General features: G+C 40.3%; 1 long non-coding RNA gene across 6 annotated transcripts in view; it reads left to right on the top strand.

The window, feature by feature from the left end:
• Positions 1-4,213: 4,213 nt before the first annotated feature.
• LOC137236945 (uncharacterized) overlaps positions 4,214-24,332 on the top strand; it is a 56,702-nt gene continuing 36,583 nt past the window's right edge. Inside the window, exons 1-3 of one of the 6 annotated variants that reach the window (XR_010948721.1) lie at positions 4,214-4,248; positions 14,202-14,539; positions 14,596-14,899. This is a non-coding gene — a long non-coding RNA (uncharacterized lncRNA). The other 5 variants (XR_010948718.1, XR_010948722.1, XR_010948717.1 and 2 more) reach the window with 5 other exon arrangements.

Consider the following 24,332-nt stretch of genomic DNA (forward strand, 5'->3'; position numbering starts at 1 on the left):
GTGGTGAACGATATTTTGAAAAGATGCCCACGCGGCTGCTTCATCGGGCGTTAAACATTTTGTAAATTCTTTATCAGCCATTAGTTTTCTAATATCAGGTCCGACAAATATTCCTTCTTTGATTTTTGCATATGACAATTTAGGAAACAACTTGACTAAGTACTGAAAAGCCGGTCCTTCACGGTTTAATGCTTTGACGAAGTTCTTTATAAGACCAAGTTTAATGTGAAGAGGTGGCAGGAAAATGTCTTGTGAATTTACAAGTGGTTCAGCGGAGACGTTTTGCTGTCCAGGCTCATATTGAGTACGACTTTGCCATTCTTTCCTCACATAATGATGTTCAGTTGCGCGGCTATCCCACAAGCATAAGAAACAACAAAATTTGGTGAATCCAGATTGCATCCCAGTTAAGATGCCAATAACCTGTTGAAATAATATAAAAAATAAGTGTTTTCGATTTAATTGGAATTAATGTTTATACCTTTAGATCACCACATATTTTCCATTTATGATCATTGTATTTGATGAAGCACAGGATCTTCCGCATTGTTTCGTAGCATTCTTTCGTTTGTACTGCATGAGCAATCGGAATAGATGGTTTGTTATTCCCGTTGTGGAGAAGAGCAGCTTTTAGGCTGTATTTGGAACCATCAATGAATAAACGCCATTCGTTTCGATCGTAGGGTGCATTTATTTCATTAAATAAACCATTAATATCGTTACAGAAACTTATGTTGTCTTCTTTTTTGAAGAACGGTCGAAGTGCCTCATTTCTGTTTCTGTATACAGTAACTTTTGCTCGAGAGTCTAGATTTTTCCATTGCTGCAGCCGTGATCCTAGCAACTCTGCTTTTTGTTTGGACAAATTCAAATCACGAATCAAATCGCTTAGTTCATCTTGCAAAATTAAATGTAGCCCTTCCATGACAAAGTCGCTTTCACTGCTCGGGGGTGATGGAGTTAAAGTTTTCAGGACGTTTGCACTTATACTTCGATAAACTGGCAATGGATCATTAGCAGTACGTGGAACTGGCTTGGATACTGATGATACATCAGGATAATTATATTTTGCTAATTTTTTTGCATTTATACCCGTAACTTTCATCAAACAAAAGTAGCAATCATCTTTATGGTTTTTAAGTTCTCTCCAGAGCGCTGGCATTGAAAAGGAAAAGTACTCACGTTCTCCCGATGACCACTTATACAGCTTTGTTTTGCATGCATTACAAATAAATTTCGGTATCCATGACTTATGACTGTCTGCTACTCTGAAACCAAAGTAGTGCAGATACGCATCTTTGAGCGCATTTGTTATTATTTTGCCACTTTTTTTAATCATATAACCACCACAAACGTAACAAAAACACTTTGGATCAACTTTGCAACACTGTCTCTGCATTTTTATATTTATATAATGGTGTTGATGGTTTAGAATATATTTTAATTCTGAGTCTTAAACTATTTTACATTTGCTTATATACTAAATCTTAAAACTATGTTCCTAAACGTAACTATACTTGTAAGTGCGTTTGTGTATCTAATGTTAGACAAAGGACTAATTTTAATGTCTTCTTAGTTTATTCTATTGTTTGCTTCTATTGTTCTATTGATTCTATTGTTTGATTGTTCAAGGGCATTGCTTGAATATTAAGAAACCATCTGTTTTGTATGAGGGTTGTTTATACTTATCTTTCCTCAAGTGGACTGTATGTGTGTGTATGTGTGATAGGTTTAGGTACCTTATCCTGTTTGTTTTGTAAGTATGTATGTATGACAATATTATCTTAAATTCTAGTGGACTGTATAAATTTACTTATTTTAGAACGGCGTAGTTATATGGTCATACTTTTATGAACATTCTGCCATTTTTACTTACTTATCAAGCAGTGCCACGATTTAAAAGCTGCTATAACAGCACAATGGCGCTATCCTGCGAGATCTCGGAAACTAGAATCAATGTTGAAAAACTGAATGCAGATTCGAATTCAGCATATCAAATATAGTTAAGAATCGCTCTTATCTGCTCAGATCCAAAAGTTGACCTGAATTTGTAAACTTGTGTTATTGTAGTTAAGATTAACAGAATGCAAACTGCTGCCGAAAACATTTATGTTCCTTGGGCTGGCACAAATATTTATGTTTTGGCCCGTAGGCATAAACATGCCGGCCCCCATGCGATAAGCAATTTCCTAGCAGGACAACAGTCAGCCACCAAGATCCAAGTTTACGAGTTTTCCAATGGTACACTGTTGGAAAGAAATTCCAAAAAGAAAGGAAATGTATGGACGTGTATTAAAAATTTCAGATGCACTTGGTTATACGAAATTCAATTCGTTAGCGTATAAAATGTATAAAATTTGATGTAGTATAAGTTCAGCTCTTAATATATGTATGTATATAAATTCTTAAGTTGAATGTTTGAAAAATGAAAGGAAAAAAATATCGACGTATATGTTTTTAGCAGGCCCAGATAGCACGAACCCAAAGACGGTATCTTGGGCTAATAGCGGACCAAGAGTGCCTGCTGGGATTGTGCCCCTGTATATTTTAGGGAACATTTCTGCTCCTAGTACTAGGCGTACCGGGGCAGGACTATGAAACCGCGCATCGGCAAGCTTTAGGTTGGAGTATGCTCTGACGATTGAACTATCAACCTCGTTAGCCGGTGAGCGCTTGAAAAAGTTCCGCAGAACTATAGCATGCGTTGTTACCGTACTCGCATGCCCGTAGTTGCCTCCTAATTTCATAAAGCAACCTTTTTTCGTATTTGTCCCCGTCGTAGATAGGTTTAAATCTTTTAAAAGGCCGTCCGCGATAATTGAGGTACTGGCGCTTGGATCAATGAGCGCACGAACTAAATTTAATCGCCCTCCGGATTCGGCCTTGACGACTGCAGTCGGTGTAATCGCGGTGGTATACTGTATGCTCATTAACGCAGCAGGTTTCTTAACACCAGATCGAAAATTATTGCGAACCAGAGGCTGGAAAGAATAGGGTTCCACTCTCCTCCGGGGTTTGTTTTGCTTTTGGCGATGTGTTTGGGCATTTTGTTGTCGACGGTACGGCTTAATCGCTCGTGGCGCATCTTGTTGCCTTCCTTCATGATGCAACAACGGTCTAAATCGTCGGTCGGTCATCTCGCTGCTTCATGCAGTTGGGAGTGCATCCGACTCCCTTTTCTCGTTGGGGGTCTCTGCGGGAAGCACTAGTTGCAGGTATTCCACCTTCCTCCAACTCGACAGGCGCATTATTTTCAGCTTCCACCACTAATGCTTCTATCGAAATGATGTCGTCATCGTCATCGTCTTCGTGGCGTGAGTACCTTGATGGTTTGTGCGTTGTTCTTCGCGGGTTGGCAGAGGTATCAATATGGAGAGGAGTAGGGTGGTCGTCGTCGCATCGACGGCATCTTCCCTCATTTGAGCAACTATCTGTTCGATGAGTGCCTGCCAGGCAATTTGTGCAATAGCGGTGTATGAGCACCGCTCGTAAACGATCTTCCGGTTTTTTGGCCCGAAAGATTGGACAAAGCCGAATCAGGTGATATCGGCCGCAGAATTTGCACTTGAGGCTGTATGTCCTCCGAACTCAATGCGTTTGCGCATAGCATAATAGCGGCTCATATTTTGCTGTAATGACATTTTCCCCGTTGAGGTAACAATGGTATAATGGAAAATGTCATGTATATATGCTGGCGAGCAATAATTCAACCGATTACCTCAATTAGAAACTGAGGTGGTTTGAGCGGCTTTAATAATAGCGGCTGCGACTTGTGGCTAAAGTGTTTATTCTGGGTGGCAAGTATGTATTTTTACCCAGAAATCAAAATTTTGTAGCTTATTAGACTCGAGCATATACATATGTTTCTTTATTGAATATGCGATCCAAAAAGTAAAAAATTTCGTGCGACCATTCTGCAAATAAGGAAATTAAATCTTCACCATTAACACTTGACATATTTTGGGGCGATTTTTGTTAATCTGAAGCATTTAGTATCCTTCCCCCCTTTAATTTTCATTAAATTTGCCTTTATACGGAATAAAGTAGTAAATTTTACAACGTTTTCATACTTTTCATATCGATTCCGGGATCTTGCATTCAGCCCACACAACTAGTTGCATGTTGTGAACACTGCATGATCACACCTGTCGATACCTTTGGTGTATTTATCGAATTGAAAAAACCCATGACCCACCACTACTTTCATGATGACCGGGAACAAAAGAACAAAATCAAAACAAAGTGCCGGTAAGTGGGAGATTTGTATGCAAGAAAAACAGGGTGCTGGAAAATGTACCCAACTGCAATGGCCCGATTTCAGAAATGCGATAATTTCTGAATTTTAATGTTATTTTAATAATAGGCCGCGTGTTATGTTTATTTAACTGTCCAAATAAATTGGAAAAATCAGAATGAGCATTAAAGTGGGTCGGTGCCTTTGAAAAAAAAAATTTGAAGAAAAAAAATGTTGAAGGAACGTGAAAATATTTTTCACAGATGGGTTTTTATTTTGGATGTGCGCTAAAAAAAGTGTATAATGCGCCGAAAGCTGATATGAGTTGGAGTGTGTTGCCAAAAAAATAAAATTTTTTTCTTTTTGAACTTTTCGGTATTTTTGTGAAGTTCGATTAAATTTCAATGAATGCAAAAATTACATAAATCAGATATGCAAACGCGAAAAGTTTATATGGAAAAAAATGAATCTTATGGGCAACTCCAATACCATTGGTAATTTGGATTACATCATTATAATAAAAAAATGTTTGTATTTTTCGGGTAAAATGAACGAGATGCGATGAGAAAAAAAAATGTTTTGAACAGCGAAAATACGAATGAATATCGATGGGGGTATCTTTAAGTAAAAGGAAAGCATTTTTTTTTTTTTTTTTTTTTTGTTAAAATTTGCCTAACAGCTAATTTGCTGATTAGGGTTTTTCCTAGATGTAGTTTCCCTTGAAGTAGGTTCCTCATTTTCAATGGTATCTGTTGGTAGTAGTACCAACTTCACTAACGGTCGTGTAACCTGACCATATTCTGTAATAAGGTCTACGACGCGAACTCGGTTATCGGAACCGGGATATAAATTGATCACTCTGCCCATTCTCCATTCGTTAGGTGGCAAATTATCCTCTTTGATGACGACAAGATCTCCGACCTTTATGTTAGTTTAAGGTTGCAAGTTTATGTAGTTCAGCTAAATACTCGGATTTCCATCTTCGGCAAAATTTATGGTGTATAGTTTTCAGTTTCTGCCATCGATTAACAATCGAAGCAGGATTCTCGTTCGTACCTAATTCTGGTGGGGCTAATAGATGTCCTCCTACTAAGAAATAACCCGGGGTAAGAGGTTCTAAGTCAGAAGGTTGGTTAGAAGCAGGGCTCAAAGGTCGCGAATTGAGACACGACTCTATTCGACATAGAAGCGTGTTAAACTCCTCAAATGTATATTTCCCCACTAATGCAATCTTTTTGATGTATGCCTTAAAGTTTCTAACGCCCGCTTCCCAGAGGCCGTCCATATGCGGCGCAGATGGCGGTATGGAATGCCATTGAAGTAATTGATGTGCATACTTTGATAAAGTTGTATCACGCGTATCAGCGATAAAGACCTTAAGTTCTTTTTAAAGAGCCCTTGAGGCTCCGACAAAATTCGTTCCGTTGTCGGAATAGATATTTTTTGGACATCCTCGTCTAGAAATGAACCTGTCAAAAGCTGCTAAAAAGGATGCGGTACTTAAGTCACTTGTGGCTTCTAAATGAATAGCTTTGGTATCAAGCAAACAAATAGACAAACGTAACCTTTTGAAATGCGGCAACCACGGCCGCGATAACTTTTGATATCAAATGGTCCTGTGAAGTCAACCCCTGTATTGATAAACGCTCGCGAAAAGGTAGTTCGCTCCTTCGGCAATGCACCCATAAGTTGGTTTTGCGATCGTTTCCGATAGATCGTGCAGATCTTACAATTATGAATGACAAACCTAATCATTGTTTAGGGATCCAATATTGCGTTCTGATAAGTCGCAACGTTAGTTGTTTTTCACCATGAAGTGATATGTCATGGATAAACTGAACTATCAGACGAGATAACCTACAATTATACGGGAGAATAATTGGACAACGTTCGTTGAAAGGTAAATCGTCAGATGCCTCATTACGCCCTTTTATCCGCAAAAGATTATCTTCGTGAATAAATGGATTGATAGAAAGTATTTCACTCTTTGAATCTATTATTTCTCCTGTTTCGAGTTTTTTGATTTCCGAACTAAAGTGTTGCCTCTGTGCAATGATTATTAATCGAGTAATCGTTAATTTAATTTCGCCTGCTGCAACTGAGCAAGACGTTGGTTTAAATGAGGCTTTTGATTTGGATTTGTTCTCTGAGAAAACCTAAAAATATATGAAATCACCCTCAAAGCTCTGGGTAGGCTAGAAAATTTTTCAAGAATATCACTAACATTGCCTGTGGTTGTAGTATGTACTTTGACCCTTTTTTCCTTGCTATTAGTAGTATAGTCTGTATTTTGTGGCGGTCATTTTTCTTTAACTTCTTGAAGCCAATAAGGACCCTGCCACCACAAGGAATTGTTAAGCAACTCGTGTGCTAATACACCCCTACTAGCTAAGTCTGCTGGGTTGGTTGCGTAATCTACATGAGACCAACTTGAATTTCCTCTTTATCTAGGATTTTAGTAATGCGATGGACCACAAAGGTAGACCATGAGCATGGGGGTCTGCGTATCCATGCGAGAACTATCGTAGAATCGGTCCAAAGATGCAATTTCAAGTTACCTAAATCAAAATTATTGATAACCGATTCAATAATTTCTGCGAGTAGAATAGCCCCACAAAGCTCCAAACGCGCCAGAGAAATAGTTTTTACTGGAGCAACTCTGGTTTTCGCTAAAAGTAAGTTGACGTGTATCCCGTCTTTCCTTTCCACACGTAGATATACAGCGGCAGCATATGCTTTATCCGATTAATCGCAATCCATGAATCTCGACTTTGACCTTTGGAGAAAATAGTACCCATCGTGGAATCCTCATTTGCTCGATTGCAATGTGGTTTTGCGCGAAAATTTTCCATTGATCCTGCGTGGCTGGTGAAACCGGTTCATCCCAATTAGTACCCTCTAACCAGATGTTTTGCATCAAAATTTTAGCAACTATAATAATTGGTGCGAGCCACCCTAATGGATCGAAAAGCTTGGCAATATCCGAAAGTATTTCTCTCTTACTTAGAATATGATTAGTTTCAATAGATTTCACTTTGAAGTAGAAATGATCAGCATGAGCATTCCATCTAACACCAAGTGCTTTAGCACTGCTCGTATCTTCGAATTCGAGAAAATCTTCATGCAAAAGTTGAGCTTTTGGAATCCCGCCTAAAATTTCACTAAAATTCAAAGTCCATTTTCGTAATGGAAACCAGCTGATTTCAAAACCGTATTAACTTGATCTCGCGCTTTAATTGTCGATTCTAGGGAATGACCCCCAGCAAGGACTTCATCGACGTACATATAATTTCTGAAAATATTCGGTGCGATAGGGTGTACGGGTTCTGAGTCATCAGCTAGCTGTAATAAAGTTCTAATTGCTAAGTAAGGAGCACAATTAACTCCGAAAGTCACAGTCTTCAATTCATAAAGACTGATAGGTTCATTCGGACTAGAACGAAAAACTATTCTCTGATATTTGGTATGGTCACTATTGACCAGAATCTGGCGATACATCTTCTCAATATCGCTGTTGAAGACATATTTAAAAAGTCGCCAACGTAATAACAATATAGTTAAATCAGACTGAAGCACCGGCCCTGGAAGGAGAACGTCGTTAAGGCTTTTGCCATTTGCTGTTGCAGACGAGGCATTAAAAACGACCCTAGCCTTTGTTGTTGTACTTTCCTCTTTGATTACCGCATGATGAGGCAAGTAATAATTGTCAATAGCATTAGCTGACTGTATTCCAGGTAATTTGGACATGTGGCCCATGGATTCATATTCCATGACCACCCTATTATATTCCTGTTGTAACTAGGGCCTTTTCGCTAGTCGTTATTCGTTTGAATAAAATTGTGAACAGGCTTTTCCTAAAGAAGGGCCTATATTAATGTTATTTGGGAAATCTGATCGGAAAGGAAGTGAAACGATATATCTTCCCTGATCATTCCGCATAGTTGTACGTTTGAAGAGCTCTTCGCATTGTTGCTCATCTTGCGTGCGAATTTTTGCTTTTGGTACATCTTCCGGTTCCCAAAAGCTTTCTTATTGTTTCACTAATGAAACTTCATTGAAATAGGATGCCCGATGGTTAGATGGTTCTACTGTGCCCGCATGACCAGTTGAAATCCACCCGAACACAGTTTCTTGGGCTAAAAGTGTATTAAGCACATATTTCCTAATACCCTCTTAATATTATTTGTGGGTAAACGCCTCCAACCAAAACAAGATCAACTTGCTCGTTGATGAAGAACCGCTTATCCGCCAAGATAAGATCTGGAAAAGCTTGTTGCGTCAACGCCGAAATTTTGAATGTTGGCAAGTTCCCAGTTACTTGTGGCAAAACAAGAACCTCCATAGCAATAAGTGAGTCGACAGGTGACCGCAGTTGGATCATGCACGCCTGCTCTACCTGCGCAGAAACCGTATTATTGATGCCCGAAACTTGAGCATGCATTTTACGCGTTGGCAGGTTTATTCTGTGTCTGAGCCTATCCGTAATGAAGGAACACTCTGATCCTGAATCTATAAGTGCTCTGGCAGAAAAGCTTGTACCATTGTAATATATGTTAACCCGCGCCGTACCAAATAAAATCCCTTTGCTTGCATTAGCATGATGGTATTGTACATTGCTAGCAGATGGTTTGTTACTGCTAGTAGAGTCGCGCGTTTGTTGGGCTTGTGAAGAAGTGGACTGTATATTATCCGTAGGTTTCTGTGATTTGTTAGACGGTTGTTTCGACCATTCATTCTGTAAATGCAATAAAGAATGATGTCGAGAGTGGCAAGTGCCGCAATTGTACGGGCTAGTACATCTCGACACCGAATGTCCTGAAGGGAGGCAATTGAGGCAGCAGCCATTGGATTTAATAAAACTAATCCTTTTGCTAACCTCTAACTTTTTGAAATTTGGACATCTGTGAATTATGTTCTCTTTTGATTTGCACATTTTGCACGCATTATTGGCGACACTAGATTGATATGCCCCAAGCTTCTTTTCCGAAGGTTCGGGGGAGGGTTTATTCGTATTATTAGATTTATGGATCTTTGGCTTGGCCCCTCGAAGACCAGAAACGCTTTCCAAAGTTTGAAATCTATTTGTGAGAAACTTTTCCATGTCCTCCCAATTAGATATGTCCGTTTTATTTTCGACTGACTGTTCCCAAAGCGATAGTGTTATTTCAGGTAATTTAGTTGAACATAAGTAAGTAATAATTGCATCCCAGTTAGTAATGTCAATTTTGTGACATTTAAGGGCGGATCGACAATTGTTGATATCCCTCTGCAATTTTTTAATATAAGTCCCGCACTCTGACACTATTGAATCTAAATTGAAAAGAATTTTCAATTGAGAATTAATAAGAATTCTCTTATTCTCATACCTATCGCTAAGGTTTTTCCAAGCAGTGTTAAAACCTTCCTTGGCCAACGGACATTTTTCAACAATTTCTTTTGCTTCACCTTGTGTCTTTTGATTCAAGTAGAAAAGCTTTTCGACTCCTGCAAGTGTGTCACTTTTATACTCAGCTGAGCAGAGCTCACAGAGTATATTAACTTTGTTCGCGTAACGGTAATCCGTAACGGCATAAACTAATCGAGATAGATATAGACTTCTATATATCAAAATGATTTGGGCGAAAAAAGAAATTTATTTAGCCATGTCCGTCCGTCCGTAAACACGATAACTTGAGTAAATTTTGAGGTATCGTGATGAAATTTGGTATGTAGGTTCCTGGGCACTCATCTCAGATCGCTATTTAAAATGAACGAAATCGGAATATAACCACGTCCACTTTTTCGATATCGAAAATTTCGAAAAACCGAAAAAGTGCGATAATCCATTACCAAAGACGGATGAATCGATGAAAGGTAGGTGACGTAGAATAGAAAATTAGTAAAATTTTGGACAATGGGCGTGGCACCACCCACTTTTGAAAGAAGGTAATTTGAAAGTTTTGCAAGCTGTAATTTGGCAGTCGTTGAAGATATCATGATGAAATTTGGCAATAGCGTTACTCTTATTCCTATATGTGAGCTAAATAAAAATTAGCAAAATCGGATGACGAACACGCCCAATTTAAAAAAAAAATTTTTTAAAAGTCAAATTTTAACAAAAAATTTAATATCTTTACAGTATATAAGTAAATTATGTCAAAATTCAACTCCAGTAATAATATGGTGCAACAAAATACAAAAATAAAAGAAAATTTCAAAATGGGCGTGGCTCTGCCCTTCTTAATTTAATGTGTCTAGAATACTTTTAATGCCATAAGTCGAACAAAAATTTACCAATCCTTGTGAAATTTGGTAGGGGCATAGATTCTGTGATGATAACTGTTTTCTGTGAAAATGGGCGAAATCGGTTGAAGCCACGCCCAGTTTTTATACTGTCTCTTCTCTTTTAGACTGTCGTCTGTCCTTCCGTTCGGCCGTTAACACGATAACTTGAGCAATAATCTATATATCTTTACTAAACTTAGTTCATGTACTTATCTGAGCTCACTTTATAATGGCATAAAAAATGGCCGAAATCTGACAATGACCACGCCCACTTTTTCGATATCGAAAATTACGAAAAATGAAAAAATGTCATAATTCTATACCAAATATAAAAAAGGGGTGAAACATTGTAATTGGATTGGTTTATAGACGCAAAATATAACTTTAGAAAAAACTTCGTAAAATATTAAGTAGAATAACACATTCTAGAATCACCCCTGGTCCACTTTTATGGCGATATCTCGAAAAGGCGTCCACCTATAGAACTAAGGCTCACTCCCTTTAAAAATACTTATTGACACCTTTCATTTGATACCCATATCGTACAAACAAATTCTAGAGTCACCCCTGGTCAACCTTTATGGCGATGTCTTGGAAAGGCATCCACCTATAGAACTAAGGCCCACTCCCTTTTCAAATACTCATTAACACCTTTCATTTGATTCCCATATCGTACAAACACATTCTAGAGTCACCCTGGTTCACCTTTATGGCGATATCTCGAAAAGGCGTCGACCTATAGAACTAAGGCCCACTACCTTTTAAAGTACTCATTAACGCCTTTCTTTTGATTCCCATATCGTACAAGCACATTCTAGAGTCACCCCTGGACCACCTTTATGGCGATATCCCGAAATGGCGTCCACCTATACAGCTATGGCCCACTCCCTTTTAAAATACTCTTTAATACCTTCTATTTGGTACCCATGTCATACAAACACATTCCAGGGTTTCCCTAGGTTCATTTTCCTAGATGGTGATTTTCCCTTATTTTGTCCCCATAGCTCTCAGCTGAGTATGTAATGTTCGGTTACACCCGAACTTAGCCTTCCTTACTTGTTAATATATATGACCGTGAACATATCACGAAACGTTGGCCATGAAATATAATTACCCTTGAAAACTAAGGTATCGCAAGGTGGCAAACGGATATTATGACGCTTTAATTACTTTTCATCGTTTTCCTTGCCTTTTGATTCCTTTTCAAGCGTTTCGCTTAAACTATGTATTTTTGCCATCGTTCTTATGAAGGCTGCATAGCATATTTTTTGCTTTTTGCGAATTGAGGCAATCGTCTTATCAGTAGTGGAATTCACTATCTTATAACGATGCGATTTGTCGAGAATTTAATTAACGATTTTGTCGCTTACATTATCGATTGTACTATTCAGTAACTTAGTTTTAACGAGTCGACATAGCTGACATTTAAATTTCGTTTTAATAGTAGAAAGGTGACAGAACAGCTTAACGAAACCTAAAAAAGGCAAAAAGCACAAAAGGAATGCCAAAAATAAATAAATTCCATATATCAACTGCTTTTAATTGTGGAAGTTTTTACATATTTTAACAAAAGGTAAGTAAATGCGGTATTAAATTCATATTTCTCGACATAACCAATTTCTCACATTAAAATAAAATGGTGTCAACAAGTAATAGTAATAATGCCATTTGATTTATAAATAAAACAGCTTTTCGTGTTTGAAAGTATTTAATTAAAGTTCCGATTTTCTTTTTTACTAAAATTGCCAGAAATATGAATTTCGTGATTTTTAACGCAGCGAATTTACTTGCCGTTTATTTAAGAACACAGCTGATCGTCGATAAACGAATATCGATACAAAAAAGTTCCTGCATTACGAAATCGTTATAGTTATCGATTCGCAAATAAAGCGGTGGCAAACGTTGTTAAAAAAGTTGGTGAATTCAACTACAGGAATGGATACATCTGCCAACAATCCGTCATATGCTGCTTTCACTTTGTCATACATAGCGTTAAAATCAGTTTGCCGAATTTTGAGCGAATGTATTGTATGGTCACTTATAGGAGTGCTAAGAAAATCTTGGTCATATTCTACTACTGAATCGGTGAGTCTGATAAAGGTTTCCATTTTGTTAGAAAAAAAACTAATGAAAAGCTTCGAAATTAATTTAAAACGAAAATTGCAAAAGACATTTATATTTTAAGGGTTTGTGTATTGCCACCACAGATTATACACGCAAAAATTAATTCAAGCACGAGAAAATATATGTTTTTAGAAAACGAAACGCAAAAAACTGATATTTTTAATATTTTGGTAAAGTAGTTCCTTTGGGGCCAGTTTCGTCCAGTATAAGGGTGGGTGGGTGACAGTTTGGTAATGCTGTGCTAAGATAATCGTGGTTATGGTAACCAATTTATATGTTGCCTGTACAGCCCTAAGCTGTGTCGGATATTCCTTACCAGGGTAGGTGGAAATAACCGATAGCAAAGAACTTTGTTGTACGAGGTCGAAATATTAACTTGTGAACTTTTCCTTGTACAGCCCTAGGCTGTGTCGAATATTTCTTACCAGAATATGGGGAAAACACTCGATAGCAAAAGACTTTGTCGTACAAGATAATTTTTAGTAGCACTAATTTTAACAAAAGCTAACACAACCAGACACCCTATATATGTATATGAACATATGTTTTGGCAATCAAATGACCGCTCGTACCTAATTGCACATATGTACATATCAGGCCGGGTCGATTTTTGGGGAGGCAAAAAATCGCCCATTGCTCTGTGAAAATCATATTCTAAGTGGGATTTTTCAAAATTTGCCCCTACGACCCAAAGGAGAGGGGGGGGGGGGGGGGACATCAGAATTCGCTTTAGAGGTATGGTTCCTTCGGCAAAGTTTCTTATTTTGATCCCTAGAATACGATTTTCACAGAGCAATGAGCGATTTTTAAATCGACCCGCCCTAGTACATATGTATATTTATGATTGTAAATAATCAAAGTTGTGTATTGCTCGCCATCCAGCAAAATTTTAATAATTAAACACAAGTGTAGTGATTTTGTAAAATAATTGAAGTGACTTTTAAAACTATAACAATTTAAGTGATTTCGTGAAATGAACAATTGTTAAAGTTTTTATATATGTATGTGCACGGGCCAAATGTTAAAAAGTGAGGTTAAAAGGAAAAGTGTGATACTCCTATTCTCTAGCCTTTTCCCTAGCTTTATAAGAGGTTACTGAGGTAGAAACCCTCGGCCAACCTCTGCAGTCGAATAGAGTCGAAACCTCCAGACGAATATACTCTAAGCGCAAATGAAGTAAGAAACCTTCAGGTTCGCTCTTGGTCGCTAGTAATAAAGCTTACCGACTCATATGCCTGTCTCCAGAAATTTTAAAAGCAATTTAATTTAATGTAAAAATATTTGTGACTAATTAACAAAACATTTACCGAAATCACAAAAAAATTATTTTAATACTCTTTATGGCCTTTGCGTGCACTATTTATGAAATCAAGAAAAAGAAAATGTACGTATGTACATATATGCGTGGGTCAGAAACAAAAACAACCCATAACTTCAATTAATTGCAAAATCACTTTTAACACTTTTAATAAAATTTCAATTTAATCAAATTAATTTTATTAAGCAACTTGAAACCAATATTTTTTAAAAAAGTGAACTGAAATTTTTTCACACATACCTTTTGTTTAAAAATTCGCAGATTTGTTGATGTATGTGGATGGCTGCTCCAATAAAAGTCCGCTGGATCTCCAATAATTCTAAAATTGTCCAACGCTGGATCACTAAAATACCACCAAAATAACGTTTTGAGTGAACTTATATCCTCGCACAGAAGTTGGTCGCTGGAAATAAATTTGTTTCTCATTTAACGGCTCTGAAGGACCATGTTCGAGGAAGCAGGAGACCTTGGGCTCGTCCGACGAGATAAATAAAAAATCAAAAATGTGGTATTAGCTTTCACGTTATAATGTTTTTTATTTAATTAATTAAATATGCAAAATTGTTTAATTAATTACAATATAGTATTGTAATGTGTTGGTGTGTATATGTATGTATATGTATATATGAAGATATTAATATGAATTTAATTTTAGTGTTACTTACGTGAAACGTGGTGGCTGGAGACTGCTGTTCCTTGGATGATCGCAAAAGAAGTGAAAGAGCCTTATTTTGCATAAAATCCTCTAATTCGCGAAACGGTAAGATCGAACGATTATTGTAGTTAACTGTTTGACAAAAGTATTCAAACAGTTGCTGTTAACATAAGGTTAACAGAATGCATACTAACAGCCCTATTCTGTGCACTTGACAAATTCACCATCTTTCTTATTTGTCAAGTTTGATAATTTATCAAGTAATTGCTATTCTATGTAAAAAATAAAAAGCCTTTTCGCTGACAAATTGTCAATAAATCAAACGCTCTTGATAATTTAATTTATACGGATAAACTTAAATTAGAATTCTGTTATTGTGCGATCGAGAGAAAATGGAAGATTTATTACTTTTGCTATTATTGTGGGAAGATCCTCTGGGGATTTTGGGGGTAATTTCAGGACGGTTTTGGGGACTCCCTCGGGGTCATTTGGGGGACATTTCGGGATGGTTTTGGGGTTTCCATTGGGTGCTCCCGGGGTCATTTGGGTGTCGTTCCTGTATCGTTTTGGGGACTCCATCGGGGTCATTTGGGGATCATTCCGGTACAGTTTTGGGGACTCCCTCGGGGTATTTGGGGGTGGTCCCAGAATGTTTATGTGGACTCTCTCGGGGTCGTTTAGGGGTAATTTTGGCATGGCTTTGGGGACTCCCGCGGGGTCATTTGGGGATCATTACGGGGAGGTTTTGGGGAGTCCCTCGGGGTCATTTGGGGATCATTCCGGGACGGTTTTGGGACTCCCTCGGGGGCATTTGGGGGACATTCCGGGATGGTTTTGGGTACTCCATCTGGTCCTCCCGGCGTCATTTAGGGGTCGTTCCGGTATCTTTTTGGGAACTCTCCCGAGGTCATTCCGGAATGGTTTTGGGGACTCCCTCGAGGTTAGTTGGGGTTATGTCCCCCAAATGACCCCCAGAGAGTCTCCAAAAAGATCTCGGAACCCTAAATGACCCCGGGAGGACCCGATGGAGTCCCCAAAACCATCACGGAATGGCCCCCAAATGACTCCGAGGGATTCCCCAAATGGATCCCGGAATGACCCCCAAGTGACCCCGAGGGAGTCCCCAAAACCATCCCAGAATTCTCCCAAATGACTCCGAGGGAGTCCCTAAAAACATCCCGGCACGACTCCAATTCACCCTGGGAAGACCCCGAGGGAGTCGCCAAAACCACCTCGGAAAGACCCCGAAGGAGTCCCCAAAACCATCCCGGAATGGCCCCCAAAAGACCCCGAGGAAGTCTCCAAATGGATCCCGGAATGACCCCGAGGGAGTCCCCAAAACCATCCCAGAATTCTCCCAAATGACTCCGAGGGAGTCCTTAAAAACATCCCGGCACGACCCCAATTCACCCTGGGAAGACCCCGAGGGAATCGCCAAAACCACCCCGGAAAGACCCCGAGGAAGTCCCCATAAACATTCCGGAACGACCCCTAATGACCCCGATGGAGTCCCCAAAATCATCCCGGAAGACACCCAAATTATCCCGAGAGTCCCCAAAAAGATCCCGGAACGACCCCCAAATGCACCCGATGGGGACCCCAAAACAATCCCGCAATGTCCCCCAAATGACCCCGAGGGAGTCCCCAAACCCGTCCCGGAATGATCCCCAAATGACCCCGAGGGAAACCCCAAATGCCCCGAGGGAGTCCCCAAAGCCATGCCGAAATGACCCCCAAAAAACCCAGCGGATTATTTTTTCCTATTCCAATTTCGGGGTTAGAAGCATAAAATTACACATATCGCTCCAATTGCTCATGCGTAGCACGTTCCACTTTTGATTTCTTTGAAAAAACTATGTTTTTAAAATATTTTTTACAAAAAATTAAGAACAATATTTAACTCTTACGTTTTTTCCATTTCGCGATTGTGGCACTAAACCGTTGATTTAAATGAAAATAAAATACAGTCCATTAAAATAATAATTTATAAAATAAAAAAAATAATAATAAATTATTAAATGCTTGCTTGCAGTGGGCTTTGAACCCGCAACCCCAAACGTGTGAGTCGGTTACGTCATCCACTGTGCCACGACTCATACACCTACAAGCACATCAAATTACTCCCTTATAACTCACATTAAACTGCTCGCCCTCAACTGCCCACGCTTAGCTAATTTAGTTCACCCCAATATGGTGAAAAGCACAGGTCGTAGAGCTTTTTAGAGTTGTCAAGCTATGCACAGAATAGAAATATTTGTCAACTTGATAAAAATCTTGATTACTTGTCAACTTATTGACAATTTGTCAAGTACACAGAATAACCCCGTAAGGCTGCCGAAAACATTTATGTTCCTAGGGCTACCGCAAATATTTATGTTTTGGCCCGTAGGCATAAACAACATGGACAAGCCCTCCAAATCAATACACCCAGACGGAATAGACATGCCATGCCTTTTTGCACCCCCATTTCACGGGAAATCTTCGCCTAGCCACACACCAACATGGCTTCCGTAAAATGCACAGCACCACCACCGCGCTCAATGCCATAAACACATAGAAGGCTCACACTGAATAGTCGGCAGGCGTCGGTTCAATTTTGGAACGAAATTTCAGAACCTAAGAAAATTAAACAAGGGGTACCACAGAGTGGTGTCCTATCTCCGCTTCTATTTAATTTCTACATATCAAAACTCCCTTCCCCACAAGAAGGAGTTACAGTAGTTTCCTATGCCGACGACTGCACGATTATCGCAACAGGACCTGACCCTTCAATTGATGAACTAGTTTCTAAAATAAACAGCTATCTCCCCGATATTTCCGGTTCCTTCACCTCTCGCAACCTGGAATTATCACAGACAAAACCCACATCCACCCTGTTTACGACGTGGAAGGACCAGGTGTCGCAAATATTGGACGTAGACGTCGATGGTGTCACACTACCGACTGTCAGTCACCCAGAGATCTTAGGGGTAACGTTCGATAATACTCTAACCTTCAAGGCCCATGCCACTGAGATTGTATATAAAGTACAAAGTCGCAACAAAGTCCTCAAGTAGCTTGCCGACAGTACCTGGGGAAAAGATAAAGAAACGTTGCTAACCACGTACAAAGGAATTGGCCGGCCGCTCATGAGCTACGCGTCACCACTTTGGTCACCTGTTCTTAAGAAACACATACTGGAAAACGCTACAGGCCTGTCAAAACGCTGTAATCATAACTGCCACCGGATGTCTCCTTATGACCCCCGAACACCACATACATAAAGAAGCCATGGTGAGCTCTTACCATTAAAGAGCACAACGAAATGCTGAAGAGGCAGTTTTTGCTAAACTGTCATAAACCAGTACATCCTAGAAAACAACTGATTGATCTATCAGCGCCTCCAGGGGGTTAAGAGAAAATCCCCATGAGCACTATGACGAGATCCGGCACCTGCTAACACAGCCTTTGGATCCAGACAAGCATAAGCAGGCCCTAAGCCAAATCCAAACGGAATCGGTAAAGGCTTTTGCCAGGACGCGCCCAGTGAACCCCGTTATTAATAAGCAATATCCTACCCTTGCAGAAGAAAAAAGCATACTACCAAAGGAGAAACGAGTCACCCTTGCCCAACTCCGCTCTTGATACTGTAACAGGTTAAAATCTTACTTACTTACTTACTTAACTGGCGCTTAACCGTCTAAACGGTTATGGCCGTCCAACAAGGCGCGCCAGTCGCTCCTTCGCTCCGCCAACCGGCGCCAATTAGTCACACCAAAGGAGTTTAAATCGTTTTCCACCTAGTCCTTCCAACGGAGTGGGGGCCGCCCTCTACCTCTGCTTCCATAGGCGGGTTCCAATAGAAACACTTTCTTGCTGGAGCATCATCTTGCATTCGCATAACATGGCCTAGCCAGCGCAGCAGCTGCGTTTTAAATTGCTGGACTATGTTGATGTCTGCGTATAGCTCGTACAGCTCATCATTAAATCTTCTTCGGTACTCGCCATCGCCAACGCGTAGAGGTCCATAAATCTTTCGAAGAACTTTTCTCTCAAACACTCCCAAATCCGCTTCATTTGCTGTTGTCATGGTCCATGCTTCTGCCCCATATAGCAGGACGGGTACGATAAGTGACTTGTAGAGTATGATTTTCGTTCGCCGAGAGAGGACTTTACTTTTCAATTGCCTACCTAGTCCAAAGTAGCATTTATTGGCAAGATTGATTCTTCGCTGGATTTCAGTGCTGATGTTGTTGCTAGTGTTGATGCTGGTTCCCAAAAAACGAAGTCTTTTACTATTTCGAAATTATGGCTGCGAACAGTAGCGTGGTTGCCAAGGCGCGTATGCGCTGACGCTTTGCTGGATGACAGCAGGTACTTCGTTTTGTCCTCATTCACCATCAAACCCATCTTTACCGCTTTTTTTCCAATGTCATCAGCATATGCCAGTAATTGCACGCTTTTATAGTATATTGCTCCAGTCCGGTTAAGTTCTGCAGCTAGTATAATTTTCTCCAGCATCAAATTAACGAAATCGCACGATAGGGGTCACCCTGTCTGAAACCTCGTTTAGTGTCGAACGGCTCGGAGAGGTCCTTCCCAATTCTGACTGAGCTGATGGCGTTGCTCAACGTCATTTTGCACAGCCGTAAAAGTTTTGCGGGGAAACCAAATTCAGACATAGCGGCATATAGGCAGCTCCTTTTCGTGCTGTCGAAGGCGGCTTTAAAGTCGACGAAGAAGTGATGTGTGACGATTCTCTTTTCACGGGTTTTTTCCAAGATTTGGCGCATTGTGAAAATCTGGTCGATGGTAGATTTACCAGGTCTTAAGCCGCACTGATAAGGTCCAATCAGCCGGTTCACGGTGGGCTTCAATTTTTCGCACAATACACTTGAAAGGACCTTATATGCGATATTAAGAAGGCTGATTCCACGATAGTTGGTGCATTTTGCAGTATCCCCCTTCTTGTGGACTGGGCAAAGAACACTTAGATTCCAACCGTCGGGCATGAACTCATCCGCCCATATTTTGCTAAGAAGCTGCTGCATGCACCTTACCAACTCCTCGCCGCCGTACTTGAATAGCTCCGCGGGCAATCCATCAGCGCCCACGGCCTTGTTGTTTTTCAATCTGGTTATTGCTATTCTAACTTCGTCATAATCGGGCGGGGGGACATATATTCCATCATCATCGATTGCGGGGTCGGGTTCTTCATCTCTGTGCGGTGAATTGCTGCCTCCATTTAGGAGAGCAGAGAAGTATTCCCTCCATAATCTAAGCACTCTCTGGACATCAGTTACAAGGTCGCCGTCTTCATTCCTACAGGAGTTTGCCCCGGTCTTAAAACCTTCCGTCTGTCGCCGTATTTTTTGGTAGAATTTTCGGGCGTTATTACTGGTGGCTAGCAGCTCAAGCTCCTTGCACTCACGCCTTTCTGCTTTTTTCTTCGTGAAAAGTCGTATCGCTTCCCTTTTCAACTCACGATAGCGTTCACACACTCCTCTTGTCGCGCTCGCTTTTGACGTAGCCCTGTAGACAGCGTCTTTTCTTTCGGTTGCAACGCGGCATTCTTCATCGTACCAGTTGTTTTTTCGTGGCCGCCGGTAACCAATTTTTTCCTCGGCGACAGTACGAAGTGCTTTGGAGATATGCTCCCATTGCTCCTGTATTCCTTCAGGATGAGTTGTGCTCTCAGAGAGCAGGTGTGAGAGTCGAGTTGCGAAATCATTGGCAGTCTGTTGTGATTGAAGCTTTTCGACGTCTAGCTTTCCTTGTGTTTTTTGTTCCTTGGTTTTAGCAGCGTTGCGGCGGGTACGTATTTTGGCTGCAACGAGATAATGGTCCGAGTCGATGTTAGGTCCTCGGATCGTGCGCACATCTAAAACACTGGAGGCATGCCGTCCGTCTATCACAACGTGATCGATCTGATTGCGAGTATTTCGATCAGGAGACAGCCATGTAGCTTGATGTATCTTTTTATGCATGAACCTCGTGCTGGATATGACCATGTTTCGAGCACCGGAAACGTCAATCAGCCTCAGTCCGTTAGGAGAAGTTTCATTGTGTAGGCTGAACTTTCCGACTGTAGGGCCAAAAACACCTTCTTTGCCCACCCTGGCGTTAAAGTCGCCAAGCACGACTTTTATATCATGACGGGGGCAGCGCTCGTATGTGCGTTCTAATTGTTCATAAAAAGTGTCTTTCACCTCATCGTCTTTCTTCTCTGTCGGCGCATGGGCGCAGATGAATGATATATTAAAAAATTTTTCTTTTATTCGGATAGCGGCGAGACGCTCGTCCATAGGCGTCAACGCCAGCACTTGACGACAAAGTCTCTCTCCCACCACGAATCCGACGCCGAAACAGCGCTTATTCGTATGGCCACTCCAATAGATGTCACAATTTTTGATCTTCTTTCTTCCTTGCTTCGTCCAACGCATTTCTTGGATGGCAGTGATGTCAGATTTTGCTTTGACGAGGACATCAACCAGCCGGGCATCTGCACCAATCCCATTCAGGGAGCGGACTTTCCAGGTGCATGCCCTCAATTCTTTGTTCTTCAAACGTTTGCCATGGTCGCCATCAATAGAGAGTGTATTTATCCGAGGCTTGTTGTTTTATTTCATTGGAGTATGGTTTTACGTGGCGAGTCCCAAGCCCAGCGCACAACCCGTTCATCGGGGGTGTAAATATTACTTGCACGTTTATATAGCGAGCCGCTTGCTCCAAGACAGACACCCGCTTGCAGCCGCACCTAAGGTGTACAGAGATGAGATCTCCCCCGGCTAGCCCTTAAACCGATTATGTCAGAGTGGCCTAGCCAGGTTGTCGCCTTCTCACATTAGCTCACCGCTAAACGGATGTCTAGCGGCTACCCAGAGGATACTTGGCCGCAAGCGGCCGGCAGTAGTGAGCTGCTTGAACCGCATGCAAAAGAATCGCTCTGGCCATTCCCAGGTGAATGGCGGTCAGAAGCTTTCCCCACTTTCGTGGACTTCTACACACGGCTACACCCTCCTACACACTCTTTCTTGTCCAGAATTAACCCCAACATACGCAATGTATGTCCTGCATGCGATGTGTGCCCACATGACACCAACCATCTTTTCAATTGTAAATCTCCCTAACCGTAGCAGTTCGCATGGTTATCAACCGAATACCGATTTTCGAATAGTTGCCTAGCGGCGGTTAATCAGCTACTTGCTTTGCTGCGACTAGTAGACTTTTGCCATATATTCGGTAACCAATAACCGAATATTCATATGAAATTTCGTTATTGATATTAGAGCAAAATTACAAAGTTTACTAACGGCGATGATTCTAGTAATCATGTTTCTGAATTTTCTTCATTAGCTAGCTTCTAGGGAACTGAGTATTGAACAAGAAATCTCCAACACTCATACTTCATACTAGTGTAAAGGCAGATGCCTTTGTTCCCTCAGCCATATGGATACCCCGCTACTCGCCTGGAAAATAGTCTGTAAGTATTGCCTTTTTGTTGCTATTTTTTATACCCCATTAGGTACATATTAATTCTATATGTTTTTAATCATAATTTTGTGCAATACTTATAGGCGCGCAGTGCTTCCGCTGTCCAATGTTATGCCAACGTTATTATCTGTATTTTATTAGGGATACATGCTCATATTGTTTTATGCATTTATTCCATCATCATCTATTGCGGCATCGGGTTCGTCATACCTGTGCGGTACGTTGCTGTCTCCATTTAGGAGAACAGAGAAGTGTTACCTCCATAATCTAAGTTCTTACAAGAGTTTGCCCCGGGCTTAAAACCTTCCGTCTGTCGCCGATTGTTTTGGTAAATTTGGGCGTTATTCCTGGCGGTTAGCACCTCAAGCTCCTTGCATTCACGCCTTTTTCTTTCGGTTGCAACGCGACATTTTTCATCGTACCAGTTGTTTTTCCGTGGTCCTGGTGACCAAATTCCCTCATACTAAACCGTCTTCAGATTTAATTCTTACGGCAGCAAACGGTTCAACAATTTCCACTTATGTATAGGAAAAAGATGTATAATACAAATTTAGGGTTAAGGTGCGAGTGTCTACTCACATTTTTAATAGCTGGCATAGTTAAACCTATCATCGCGGATTTTCTGTGCAAATACGGTATCTTGGTTAACATTAAACGTTAACATGTAACAGGTCTTTCGGTCAATACAATTTCACTCTCAAACATTTTTGTAGTTGATAACGAATATTCAAACTTATTTGCTGATTATGGAACCAGATTATACCAAGCCGGTAAAACATAATACGGAACATAGGCCTGTTACAGAAGGAAGCTTGCTATTTTATAAACCAAGACGTTAAGATCCGATAACGTACAAAGTTGCTAAAAGGGAATTTGATTTTTTAGTTAAAACAGGCATTTGTAGGCCTTTAAATCAAATGCAGGCAAATATTTTCCTGGGAGTCGAAGTATGTTCGGCCGTCTCACGTACACAGTTCGTAATTACACGCACACAACACGAGCGTCAACAAGCAGAGCACAAAACAATCTCATTTTATTCAGTTTCATGCAAGCATTAAATGAAGCAGGTTGATACCGCATTTTTTGATCATTTAATCATTAAATTTAAATTTAACGGTACACTGAGCATAAATGCAAACTATATTTTATTTATCAGGAAGATGGAGTTTGAAACCGATTTTTTGTTTTGTCTAAATATTTTTAATGATGCTGAGTGTCTTGTATGCAGCCAAGTTTTAAAATGCAAAGACGAATTTCACCTTAAGCGCTGTCATCCTGATCTCAAGTTAGTAAGAGAGTAGAGAGAGATCATTTGATTGCTAAACTTAAAGACTGTTTTAGGATAAAATATAGTAAATTATTGAATACCGAGCATGCTGACTATAATGCTTTGGAAGACAGTCATCTGAAGGCAGCATATGCAATAGCTTTAGCGTTAGCAAAGAAAGGTAGGCCTTTTGAGGATGGGGTTTTTTTTTAAGAAATTTGCCTTGAAATATTTCCGTTTTTCGGAAGCGTAGGGAAGCAAATGACTGCAATCGTAAATGGTCTTCAGTTGTCAGCCAGAACTATGACTCGAAGAAATGAAATTATTGGGAATTTCCTACAAGCGGAGACCAAACAACGTATAGAAAATGCTAAATATGTATCGGTTTGCTTTGATGAAAGCCTCGATATTTGCGACACTAGCCAGATGATTGTATTCATAAGATCAGTTGACAACTTTTTTAATGCATCTGAAGAGATTTTAAATCTGCAATCAATGTATGGCAATGTTACAGGGGAAACAATTTACGAATCTTTCGAGCGCAATGTTTTATCAATAGTAGGCAAGGAGAAGATTTCAGCTATATGTACAGCCGGAACATCTGTTTTGGTTGGCCGAACACGGGGTTTTGTAGGGCAATTAATTAAAGCCGAAATAAATGTTCCCACGTTTCATTGTATTATACACCAACAAACTGTATTTGCAAAATCATATTTGCAAAAATTGTCGAAGTAATGAAAACTGCTGTGCAAATAATCAATCGTTTGAAAGGTGGACACAACGCTCTTACACATAGGAAGCTGGTAGCGTTTTTGAAGGAAATAGATTCACAACACAAGGTTGTGTTACAATTTACAGAAGTCAGGTGGCTCAGTCGGGAAAAAAGTTTAGATCGTTTATTTTGTCTTAGAGAAGAAATAGCTCGTTTTTTGGAGTCCGAGGCTCTTCCAAAGGATGCTCAAATAATTAATACCATTAGATGTCCCGAATTTTTATT

This window comes from Eurosta solidaginis, chromosome 1 (assembly GCF_040869045.1).
Source record: "Eurosta solidaginis isolate ZX-2024a chromosome 1, ASM4086904v1, whole genome shotgun sequence".
Taxonomy (NCBI): Eukaryota; Metazoa; Arthropoda; class Insecta; order Diptera; family Tephritidae; genus Eurosta; species Eurosta solidaginis.